At 39.0% G+C, this 13,391-nt stretch overlaps 2 non-coding genes across 2 annotated transcripts; both read right to left on the bottom strand.

The window, feature by feature from the left end:
* Positions 1–8,738: 8,738 nt before the first annotated feature.
* Positions 8,739–8,826, bottom strand: Trnay-gua (transfer RNA tyrosine (anticodon GUA)). The gene is given in 2 exon segments: positions 8,739–8,774; positions 8,790–8,826. It is a non-coding gene; the product is annotated as a tRNA-Tyr (tRNA).
* A 3,583-nt stretch (positions 8,827–12,409) lies between these two features.
* Positions 12,410–12,497, bottom strand: Trnay-gua (transfer RNA tyrosine (anticodon GUA)). Its single transcript is given in 2 exon segments — positions 12,410–12,445; positions 12,461–12,497. It is a non-coding gene; the product is annotated as a tRNA-Tyr (tRNA).
* Between the last annotated feature and the right edge of the window lie 894 nt (positions 12,498–13,391).

The raw sequence follows: 13,391 nt of genomic DNA, 5'->3' as shown, positions 1-13,391 counted from the left end.
TCAGGCGAATACCAGTATTTGCTGATCTGGCTCTGGTGAAATGTCCATGTTGATTTTTAGTTAACGATAGTTTGTTAGGTCCACCGTGAAGTTGATTATTTTTCAAGGTTAAACTTAAACCTCGTCGCGCTGTTGTTGCTGTTTGAAGTTTTTTTATCTGACCGGGGGTCAGGGTTACGCTGACGTGATCGTATGGCATATTAATAACCGATTAATCTAAATTTGGAATTTATTACATGTTCTCTACGGGCGCGTCGATGACTCTCATTCTTCCACTGATGCCTTCCAGGATCATTGTTCTATCGCTGAGAATAACCGCTATGGCTCTTGCATTATTTCCCTGCGTGTTAATTCTGGCCTTGAAATGAATATCGACGACCGACTGCTTTACCAAATCGAGATGTTCCAAGGAAAAGTAATAGATGGGATAGAGTGTATTAAAATCTAGTTGTGATATTTGCAATCCCGTATCAATATTTTGATCGCGGCCCATGAAACTTAATAATCGATGATACGCGCGTGCCGTGGAATTGGTGACATAATCGATGGCTATTTCCTCGGATGGCTCCTGTTGGCCATTTATTCTCAATGATACGTTTGTCGCCTCTAATCGATCGAATATCATATGGCTATGCAGTTGATCATTTCTATTCATGTTTTGCAGAGCAACAAAGATGTGTCTAGGTGCGGAGGAGCCCTGCTGTGACGCAATTCGCCAAGTAAATATTCCGTTAATATTAACATTTTCGATAGAGTCGGTCATCGTTGTCAGCCAAGACATTATGGATTTTCCTCCTTGATTCATAAATGATAATAATTTTTCTTCTATGATCATCGATGGAACTATCGCTGGCATCCACAAGGTAATTTTTTCAAGGACAACTTTGCCGATATCAAGGGGATCCACACTTGCATCTCGCCAGATGGCTCTGTCATCATTGGCATCTCGAACGAAAGATATCGTATGTTTTGCTCCGTAAATAACTTTTCTGAAATGTCTGCAAAATCCAAAAATGTGAGATAACGGAATTGCGCAGGAAAATCTTAAACTCGGACCAACCAACATAAGTTTTCGCGTGGCAAATCCGAGATTGTAATCGTCATTGACGCCAGTTATTAAAGCCATCTGAGTGGCTGCTGTAGCACCAGTGTTATCCATTGGTATAGCGATGTTATACCGATTATGTTCCGCTTCATTAGAATTATCCTTCGCGAACATCATACTAGGACCGGCTGATCTGGTAAAATCATCCGAGTATCTTGCTAGTCCTATGATCGTCGTTGCTATATCAACATTATTCGTGATTGATTCAATCTCTTTTCCATCGATCATGTAAGTGGCATTCTTGAATAATGCCATAATGCCGTTGTTGACAAATCCAACTTTAAAATTTGCTCCAAAGTTGGTATCATTGGTTCTAACAATTTTACCAACAAATTCGATATACGCCTCAGATGGAAGAAAATATCTTGTTGTATCGTGGACTTGAATTTCCTTCCGATTTCTTGAATCTGGCTCAACTACATCGTACGAGAAATACTGAAAATCTCGCACTGATGTATCCCTACCTACTGGTTCATCCATGTCAAATACTTCATTTGACACTTGTGCGAACATTTATTATTAATAATATCGTCTAAAACGAAGACCATCACCTGAAACAAAACTTGTATTTGCTAAATTTGTATTAGCAACATTCTGCGCTAGATTTGTATTAGCAACTTCCTGCGCTAGATTTGTTATAGCAGCTTCTTGTGCTAGATCATTTATTTTTTTATTTGCTGCGTCATTTATGGCTTTACTGACTTCGGGTGGCATTTCTCTGGTGCTAGGTAATTTGACGGGTTGCTTTTTACGTACTAAATTTAATATTTTATTTTTGACAGCGTTGAATCCCTTACTGGCCAAATTACCAATACCAGAAATGGCAGTCTCGCCGATCTTTCCTATTGCTTTCAACCCAAATTGCTTAATCACGGGTCCAATTTTAGGTATTACTCGCGTGACAAGACTTCCAATGATATCACCGAATCCATTACCGTGAATATATTTGTATACTGGCAATCGAGAGTTTACTATGCGGACCTGATTAGGTCTGCGTTGATGTTTATGAACAATCATGTTATTTCAATTGTATTGATTTAATCGATGAGTTCATCGACAAACTCCTTGTAAATGTGAGAATCGATGATACCACCACGGAATAATCGCTGACAAATATCTGATGCTTCGTTGACTATCTCACGGGAGTTATTTCCAGCTCGCTTTCCTCCGATTAATACTTCAAGGCGAGATACATCGTTGACAACACTATCGGGACAAACTGAATATCCGCTTCCTGTTTTTTTTGTTTCTGGAGATTCCAATGGCGTTACGTAGAATACTTCATCTGACGGCGATGAAGATTTCTTCTCCTCTGCTGATCCTGGTGATGTCCCTGACGACGACCCTGGTGAATATTTTTCTGGTGAACTTTGGGGAGTCCCACCCGGGTGTCTTTCTAGTTTTTTACGTTCAGGGTCGTAAAATAAATATTTCTCAGTGGGACCCTTGTAGTTTGACGCTGTTGGTTCTGGAGGTGCGGGTCGCCAGGAGGGGCGTTCTGTAGAAGGATACACCTTTTCACGTATTTCAGGAAATTGAATGGTATGGCGAATATCAAGGGGGGATAGTTCAGAGCTATCTTGTTTGGATGGCGAAAACCCAAGTGGTTGTTCTGAAGGGAGACGGAAGGAAGGAGCGGGAAACTGGGGGGTTAATACATCACTCGCAAATGTAGAAGATGATCGACGAATTTTATACTTCTCATCTATTCTTTTTTTTCTTTCGATACCAACATCCTTCATAAATTTACTAAAATTTTTATCTCCATAATCTACTGGTTTTCCCAAATGACCAAAATATATTACCGCCAGCCATTCAGCATCTTCCTTGAGTATATCAAAAAATTCTGGCCTTAAAAAGAATTTTTTATTTTCCACAGAATCATCCGCAGCCATTCCAACTGCTGAATCATAGTTTCTGATTAAATGAAACAGTTCAGTCTTCAAATAGTTATCAGCGGAAAATTTAGGATCGAACTCGTGCAACGTGTGCAACACTGATTTGGGTTTATCACTCTCTTTTTTCTTTTTTGGTATTCTCTCTTTTTTTAGTTTAGCTATTAATAATTCATCCGGTTGAATATCTTCCTGTGGTATTACTTTTTTCTCTCGTGTTTTAGTTTTTTCTTTTTTTTCCTGTTGTTTTCTTTCTTTCTCTCGTTTTTTTTCTTCCTTCTCCTGTTGTTTTCTTTCTTTCTCCTGTTGTTTTCTTTCAATTTTCTGCTCCTTATTATATTTTTGTACTTCTCTTGCTGCAGCTATATATCTTACGTAATATCTATCTTCTACCTTTTTTATTGTTGTTGTTTCTGTGTAAATTTTGTATAATAAATCATACCAAACTTCACGAGTTCCATATCTTTTTTTTCCTATTTCAGTCAAAAATTCCCTTCGATCCTCGAACATATTTTCCACAAGTTGAGCAAAATGATCTATATTAGGATACATTTCATAAAGTGGCTGTGATATTATATCCCATCCCTCATCGGTGAAATTTTCTCTTAAATTATCAATATTATATTTTCCTTTTATCATCATAGGTTTTCCTACTACAGGTTTTCCATCTCCAGGTTTTCCTCCAGCAGCAATTGCAAGTTGTTGTGCTGCTGCTGCTATTGCTAATCGCTCGGGTAATGTTCGTGACTGATCCTCAATACCTTTTAACATAGGAAAGATTCCGCGTTTCCTGGTATCTGGATCTTTTTCGTCGCCATATACAACTTGTTCAATTGTTCCGGTCACTGGCTTCAACCATTTTGCCGAAGTTTCTGAAATTCCATGTTGCATATCTTCGTAACCACGAACATTTCTCTTAAATAATCGTTTTGTCGGAATGAACTTCTTTAATGCCGCTAATTGCTCTCGCGCTAATCTGGCAGAATGAGGTTCTCCAACTGTACTAGCTTTTGGACTCATCTTATTTTCAATGATATTGTTTTATTGTGAAATAAAATTAACATTCGCAACTTTTTCTTGCATTACACACTCGGACAAGAATTAATTTTCCTACCCCCCCCCCCTAAATTTTGTTGTTTTTTTTTATGCCTGAAATTGCATTCTGGGTCGAAATTTCGCTGATTAATTTGCGCAGGAGGGTTTATTTTTGAAATCTGAGGGTTGTACGGAGAAAGTTTGTTTGGGAGGCTTAATTTGGTCTGTGCCACCTGGTCTGTAGAACTTCCCTGCTGCTTCAGGTGTCTTTTGGTGAGGGCTTCCTTCAGTTTGCTGATGAACTAAAGTGTTTTCTGTGGGTTGCTTGCACAGCAGGTGTTGACGCGTGGGTGACCCTTCTTCTTGGCGTGGTGCAGCTTCTTGGGTAATATTCGCACCTTGCTGCCACGAGGGAATGGTCCGTGTCACAATCGGCACTGTGGTAGCTGCGGGTAAGGAGGACACTGGCCAGTTCTGCACGCGTGGTGATGACGAGGTCTAGCTGGTGCCAGTGGCGTGAACGTGGGTGTCTCCACGACACCTGGTGGATCTCCTTGCCTTTGAAGAACTTGTTGGTCACACATAGGCTGTGGGAGCAGCACATCTCCAGCAGTCGCTGACCATTCTCGTTGATCTTGCCCCTTCCGTAAAAGCCGAGACAGGTGGACCAGCCTCATGGTCAGCTCCCACTCTAGTATTGAAGTCTCCTAGTAAGTAAAGGCTTTCATTGTTGGGGATCCTGGATATTGCCTGATCCAGAGCCTCATAAAACTTGTCTTTCTCTTCGTAGTGGAGCAGAGGGTTGGGACGTACACACTGAAGATGTTGACCGGGCCCAAGGACGTTGACAGCCGGAGGGCAAGGATTCTCTCAGTACCTGATGATGGAGGTTCAATGAAGGCGAGTAGTGTGTTCTTGACGGCAAAGCCTACAAAATGCTGCCTAGGTTCACCCAAGGGCTTCCCCTGCCAAAAGAATGTGTAATTGGCATCCCTGATGGTGCCGTTGTCAGCCAGTCGGGTCTCCTGGAGGCAGGCAATGTCGATGTTCAGTCGGGAGAGTTCTCTTTCAATGACGGCAGTCTTCCGTGCATCGTCGATCTGCTGTAGGTCAGTGGTCAATCCAGGACACATGGTCCTGATGTTCCAGGTTGCAAAACGAAGAGTTGGAGTCTTTTCATTTCTTCTTTTAGTCTTTCCTGGTGCAGAGTTGTGTGGCCCACTTGTCGAGATGGTTCTCTAAGCTCCACGCACCCAGTGAAGCAGGCAGGCCATGGCGGGCAGCACCTTACTGTCTGGGGGCTGCCCAGCTTGAGGCGGGCGGTAGCTGTCCAGTGAGACTTGGTGATCTCTCCCACCGTCAGAAGTAACCCCTGGCGCCAAGCTCTACGCCAATCGAGCTTTGACTTAGAACCGGTAAACTGCTACTTCTCGTGTTGTGCCGACGCCGTACGACGACGCTGGAGTGTCCTCTCCAGTGGAGCTATGAAGCCTGGGCAGGGTGGTATGGAGAATCAGCTGTTGCCCATGCAGCAGATCCCCCCTCTCCACGCAGCTGGTGTGCCCAAGGGAACGACGAATGCCGATACAGCTTGGCACCAACGGCGTCGCAGGAGTTGCCGGAATGACGTTGAAGTCCAAGATAACGTAATCAACGAGTCGGTTTCCAAGATTACCAAAACAAAATGAATTCCCCTACAACATACCCTGAATTTTTGGACAAGGTACGCAACAAAAACATCGATACCATATACATAAACATAATAAGGTACCTCAAACAAATTAATAAACATGGCAACATATAAATCCAACCACAAGTAATTATAATAACAATTAATAGAAGGGATAAAGCAGTAAGGTAAGACTGCTAGCTGAAGCGCACGCCCATGGTTGTTGTTGTGTACTTTCCACACACGGGAAGGAGAAAAAACAACTCCCAACATATATCTCCACACAGAGAAGAGGAAAAAACAACCCACATATAAACTATCCACACAGAAGGATGTAGAAAAACAAAAACCCAAATACACTATCGACACAGAGGGAATATGAGAAAGAAAGTCAAATATACTATCCACAGAAACGTACGCGAACGCATACAAACAAATTATCCACTATCCACACAAACGACCGTGAACGTATTCAAACCCCAAATATACTATCCACAAAAACGTAAGCGAACGCATACAAACCCCAAATATACTATCCACACAAACGTACGCGAACGCATACAAACACAATATCTACTATCCACACAAACTTACGCGAACGCATACAAACACAATATCTACTAAGCACACAAACGTACGTGAACGAATACAAACCTCAGATGCACAATCCACAGAAACTTACGTGAACAAATACAAACACAATATCTAATATCTACACAAATGTACGTGAAGGCATACACACCCAAATATACTAGCCACACAAACGTACGCGAACGCATACAAACACAATATCTACTATCCACACAAACGTACGCGAACGCGTACAAACACAATATCTACTAACCACAGAAACTTACGTGAACGTACACAAACCCCTTATGTACAATCCACACAAACTTACATCAACACATAAGAAAACAATATCTAATATCTACACAAACGTACGTGCAGGCATACAAACCCCAAATATACTATTGACACACACGTTCACGAACGCATGCAAACACAATATCTACTATTCACACAAACGTACGCGAACGCATACAAACACAATATCTACTAATCACACAAACTTACGTGAACGCATATAAACCGCAGATGTACAATCCACACAAACTTACGTGAACGCATACAAACACAATATCTACTATCCACACAGGGAAGGGGATAACAAATCAAACCCCAAATATACCATCCACTCAGAAGTGAGAAATAGAAAACAGACCGCATATCTACTATGCACACAGAGGTGAGAAGTAAAAAACAAACCCCATATCTTCTACGCACACAGAGAGAAGAAGAAAAAATAACCCAATATACACTATCCACACAGAGGAAAGAAGAAAACAACAAATATATAATATTAACACAGATTGAAGAAATAAACCATTATATATACTTTGCACACAGAGTGAAGGAGAAATAATAACCCAATATATACTATGCACACAGAGGGAAGAAAATAACCCATTATTCGATCAGCACAGAGTGAAGACGAATTGTTTCGGAAAGCACCTAAGCCCTCAGCTACAATGACCAACTCTACCAAACACACACAACGACACAGACACTCCAAACCCATTTAACCCATTATTCTATGGCCTCAGTGTGTGACTTTAGAAAAATTCCAGATTCAAAATGATGGATGGACAGACTGACTGGTTTGTGCCCACTTGCATGCCTAAAGTGCGTGACTGAAGGAAAACATCCATTCAAATCTAAAGTCTAGCTAAACATGATGCAGAGGGATAGAGAGAGGTGAAAGAGCACATATTCATGCATTGTCAATCAAAACAAAATACACCATCCTTATTATAAAAAGTCAAGACCAAGAGACACTTACGTTCTCTTTCTGGTCAGGTCTCTTCTAGAAGTTAGTATGAAATTTCATATCAGGGCCAACGCATCGGCTCAAATTGTCAATTTTTCCATTTCCACCTCTTCACTGGCAGAAGTTCTTTCTCATCAATGTTTTCTTCTCCTAACCCCTCTCTTGTGGCCTGAAGTTCCGAATGTATCGATGTATCTATAAAGATTCAGCTATTTTGCAACATACTCAATGGTCTCCGCACTGTCCATACCTTTCTATGGCCTTTCCACCCATCCAGAGAAAGAGTTAGAGCATTAAAAAATATTTTACACAAACGTAAACTTAGATCAAGAGGAATCTTCAGAACGGTTTGTGATGTGCAAGTTAGTGACTAAACCATTTAGATTCGCCACTGGGATACGATCAGTTTTGTGCAGAAAGTACACGTATTGCCTGCAACAAAAAGAGGTATAAAAACGGGCTAGCGGGCCACGACTTTTGTCAATAGTGATACAACAGTTTCCGTGGAAGGAAATCAATGACAGTATTCAAACTATGGAGGACTACAAAAACTTATTCGAAGAACTATGAATTTCATGTGTTGCCTCCATTGGTATGTAATGTCAACTAACCATTAGCGTGATGCAATGTACATCGGCCAAAAACTGTGTGGAAATTGACCTACAAAGGATACTTTGTAAGTTTAACATCGAAAATATGACTATATACAAAAGCGAAGCCATTACATGTGTTATGTGAGTGAAAGGTATTTGTGCAGGCAGAGACCGGCACTGGAAAATTCCTTATTTATCAGTGCATTCAGGTTGTGTGCTCCACTTTTCTCGATCATGTAGGAACATCGTTCAAATTTGAACAACTTAATTTTGATTGGATGCGGTGGCTTGCCGCGGAATCAAATTAAATTCACAGACCGGAAGCACATAATTATCTGCTCGATATGCCAAGGTGAAGATATTGGATATTGAGTATTGGAACCTTGGCTAGCGAAACTGAGACTCCTGAAGGTGCGGTAATAAAAATAAAATAATAAAAAATCTGAATACATACCTCCGACCAGTTTTTTATATATACTTTTTTTGTCTGTTTTCTTTTATTCTTCATACTATATTATTCCATTATCATTAGTTAAGGGAATATATAAGGGACCGTACAATCGATCGTTTCAAACGTCAATATAATTTGCATCTGAAAAACAAAAAGTAATCCCGCGAGCCGGATTTGAACCAGCGACCTAAGGATAGCAATATTTCTTCTCTACAGTCCTCCGCTCTACCAACTGAGCTATCACGGGATATGGCGATTACACTGTCGTGATCTACAGTGTTTATTATTTGTTTCTATTTCGGTTGGGGGCAATAGAGAGTGACCATTACATCTCCTGTAGCCTATGCCTGACAGTTCATGGATTGGTATTGGTTGCAATATAGTGGACTGATAATTTCTTCGATACGCTTAGAATATATTAATATTACTTCTGGGACGACGACATTAAAGTCTAGGACCACTTTAAGGACGATGACGACGATGACGACGAAACGGCGCACATCAGACTGACACATTGGCTTCAAAATAGAAACTATAATAACTACAGGGGCTCGTTACAAAGAAAATTTGGAGTATCCATCCATGAATGAAGGGATTCGGGTTCTAACTTGTAACAATATAACACAAGCGAAGACACGGGGCCGCACCCTCGGTAGTTCCAACACTGCTAGTCTATCCTAATTGCGTCTGCTAATTTCTAACTTAAGCCAGTCCTAATCAAGAATAGTTCAATATTCAAAACAGCTCGACACACTTCGTTCAGTCTGTGACATAATGGAGAAAATGCAATAATTGTTCGCCGATTTGTACGTTTGGACAAATGCAGGCAAGAAGTGCCGTTATGCATTCTGATAGTCTTGGATTTCACCATTGACCGAAAGGTAAGATCCGAACAACCCAAAGCTCGCAGTAAATATCGTTAATGTACATTGTGATGCGTTTTAATTTTGGTGACAAAACAAATATTGATTTTGGCAAATTTGGTGCTAATTGCTTGTAACATTGTTGCACAGTGCATTGTTAACTCCTGAAACATTCTGATTGCTTAAAAATACATGTCAATCTTATTAATTGATTTTAAAATAACAACTCAAAAATGAAACCCCGAGACCATAACTTTCCCAAAATTATTCTTTCAATAACATTCATTGATCAGTAAAATAATATACAACTACACATTTTATGATATTCCAGTAGCTTTACTTCGAATCGTATAAACATTTTATAGACATTGTCATGTTTGCAAAGGCAATGCCAGATAATACTGCCGTTATCGTCTAAGTGTATTAATTCCTTTACAAGCTTGATGAAAGCAATTTGACGAGATGTGATCGGAAGTCTGATCGAGTTGCGCGTAAAGTTGTTATTCATTAAGATGACGAAGAGAAGGGGGAGCAAAGTGTTTTCCAAACGGTTAGGAATTTGTACGGAAGATTGATGAAGGTCTGTAATTTGACAGGTAAGCTTTGTTGTCAGGTAAGGCTAACTTTAAATGGCTCATATGCTTCTTAATAGTGTTTTTTTATAACAGAAAAGCATTGATATATGTCCCCCCCACAGATATATATATATATATATATATATATATATATATATATATATATATATATATATATATATATATATATATATATATATATATATATATATATATATATATATATATATATATAATTTCAAAATAATTATATCTCCACATTTTCGAACCATTAAAAAGAAAGATAGCCATTTCAAGTTGATGAATGTGGAATATTTTTTTTTATTAAGTTAATTAGTAATTGCCTATGTAATTTCATTCCGTATCAGTTGCTGAATTTCAACAAATAATAAAAAGCCCGCATTGATGGATGGCCGGTCAAAATAAAAACTACATCGTTAGATTAACTTTGTTTTAGAAAATATCGAAGCAGCCCCAAGATAGCAAATAAAAAAATGTCCCCTCGTGGTCTTAAACTATGAACCTATAATATAATGGGTATCTTAAAACTGTGAATCTATATTATAATATTACAGTGGTCCCCTTCTTATACGACCACCCCTTCTGCACAGGGAAAGTGACATTATAAGACGGGTGGCCTTTCCAGAGGGGTACTACCTTTTGTTGTGAGAAGTATATGTAATGTACGTAGTAGGAAAGCTACATACTTCAAAGCATTTAATATCTTCATTTAATATCTTCGTATAAAAGTAAAATTAAGTATTAAAATGTTCTTCTTGTTATAATAATAGACTTATTTCAACTGAATATACATTAATTGTTCTTATTCTTGGCGTAGGCGTAAAATGCAAGCAGATATTGTTGTCAGGCACATTGCAAAACCATTCAAAAACGTCATTTAAATCTTGGTACATACATAATTATCTTTCCATTTCCTCCATTTTCTCACTGCTACTGAATGACCTCCTTATCGGTTATGATGTTGTTTATTTCATTCTTTTCAACGTATTTTTTTTTATTTGAGTCTTTTCTACATAAAATTGTTCGGCAAGTCCCCCCTCCGCACCTGACCTGATATCATCGAGTAGAATAACCGACTTTATTCTAAAATAATACATATCCGTTTATGTGATGACATGTTAATGTTTACTAATGATTTATTTAGATGTTGCTAACTGTATGCGATTTAATTTTGCAGACGAAACTTTTGTCGAGTGGACGAAATGCCTTCTTCTAAAAGGAAGCGATAAATGTATTGTCACGTTATTTTTCGGTCTTTGTTACCCGTTTTTTTTTCAAGGTCAAGGTTAATCTCTATGTGTGTGGGGTGTGTGTGTTAATGCACAAAATATAATTTTAGCCTATGCTTACCTTGTGATGATCTTGACAATTACGTCCGGTTGTAATCATCAAAGATAAAAAGTCGACAGATGTGCGAATACCAAAATTCTATCATAACATTTTTGAGACCATTTGCATTAAATATCGGTTTTTATAGACAATAATACAATATTAATCTTACTGTTACATGTACTTTATTCAAGACTTCTTTCAGCAACGGAAACTTAACATTGGGAGACATGTATCAACGACAGAGTTAATCTGATTACTTGCCTTACGTCGCGATATGAATTAATTATTGGTTTTGGATACATTTGAAGAAAAAAAATGTGGTAGCTCCTGAGGGGAACATTTTACGTTTTTGTACTAATATGCTGGCCGCTGGTCGCTTTAGAGGGGTGGCCGTTCTTGAAGGGTATTTTCGAATACAAACACGTCGGTGACAAGGGATTATGGCTGTAAGAGACGGATGGCCGCTGGTCAGGGGGAGCCGTTCAAGAGGTGGACTACTTTAATTGTATTATACTATATTTAAATAGCTGTCAAACTATTCTGTTGTCGTTCCTTGACATGATGTTTTTGGAATCTCCGCTTCGTACTGATTATTTGCTGCATTTTTGTGGGTGGGTAGGTGGAGGTGGTTTTGTTATAGTCTTTTTAAAATGGCACACAATTTCTCAACTATCGAAGTCGGGATAAGTCTCAAAGTTGATTAAATGAGAACACATTGTCGACGTGTCAACATAATGGAACAAGTTTGACTGGACATTATTAGTGGCTGAGAGAAACATGTACATATGTGCAGGATGCAAAGTAAATAGGCGACAAAATTCTCATAATTAAAGGCGAAGATACAACGTGTCTAACACTATTTCCAAGAACGTGACAATTAGAGAACCAAAGACACATACGATGTATATTTAAGAAAGACCGAGAGCCTTAAGTTAGTTATCCATTTAATAATTTTCGGTTATCTATTTGATATTGTTCTAGTATATTCCAGTATTCCTTGTTTCCAGGTTTGATATTTAAAAACTACAAAAAATGTAAATCCCGCGAGCCGGATTTGAACCGGCGACCTAAGGATAGCTTTCAACTTTTTCTACAGTCCTCCGCTCTACCAACTGAGCTATCACGGGATCATATGAGAACAACATATGTCATATGAATTATACCTCATAATATTTCCTGAGTTATGTTACGTATTGCATGTTTCTCGTCTTGTCTCGCGAGAACGATCATTTTTGGCTGGTGACACAACTGTTTGACAGTTGATGGATTGGTTCTGCATCGCTGACTAATCCTAAAAATGCATTGCCGTATAATGGCATTATTAGACTGCGTATCTATATTATAATACAAAATATGTATTACAATCTGTATAAACAAGCTCATGATCTGTCACAGTGTCCATGAAGTGCCATCACAATGTCTTTGCATCAACCGTTCAGAAAGACTCCTAGTAGAGTGGATGACATATTCTCTTGGATGAACTCATTCTGGGTGTTGCAAGTTGGAAATCTCTATTCCGGTTGGAATGAGGACTGATTGGAAATGCATCCTCTTTAACAAAGTCATAAAGGAGTTAATACAATTGGAACATTTGACTGGACATTAGTGGTGCCTGATAAAAACACGAACATATACGTTGGATGGAAAGCAAATATGCGGCAATTCTCATGGTCAAAGAAGAGGATACATATTGTCGAACAATATTCCCCCAAGAATCCGACAAATTGAAAACTAGTGACACAAAGGATGCATATGGTGCCTAGTGCTTTATGGCAGTTTATAAAGCTGTATATGACTCCCAATAATGGTATTTGGACCGAAGCAAATCTGGAGTCCATAAGCCTTTTTGAAAGGTCACTGATTGGTCCTTAAATTGCCATTGGGTTTTTCAGTGCCATGCAATAGTTATTATATTAACCGAATGCGATGAATCTCTTTTGCAACGAAGCGTGTTAGTACTGTATAACAGTCTGCAACGAGCATAACGTCATATCATTGTGCAGTTTTACTCTTTAAACATC

This window comes from Sinohyriopsis cumingii, chromosome 3 (genome assembly GCF_028554795.1).
Source record: "Sinohyriopsis cumingii isolate HCF-2022 chromosome 3, ASM2855479v2, whole genome shotgun sequence".
NCBI lineage: Eukaryota > Metazoa > Mollusca > Bivalvia > Unionida > Unionidae > Sinohyriopsis > Sinohyriopsis cumingii.
This window is presented reverse-complemented; position numbering and strand designations above follow the sequence as displayed.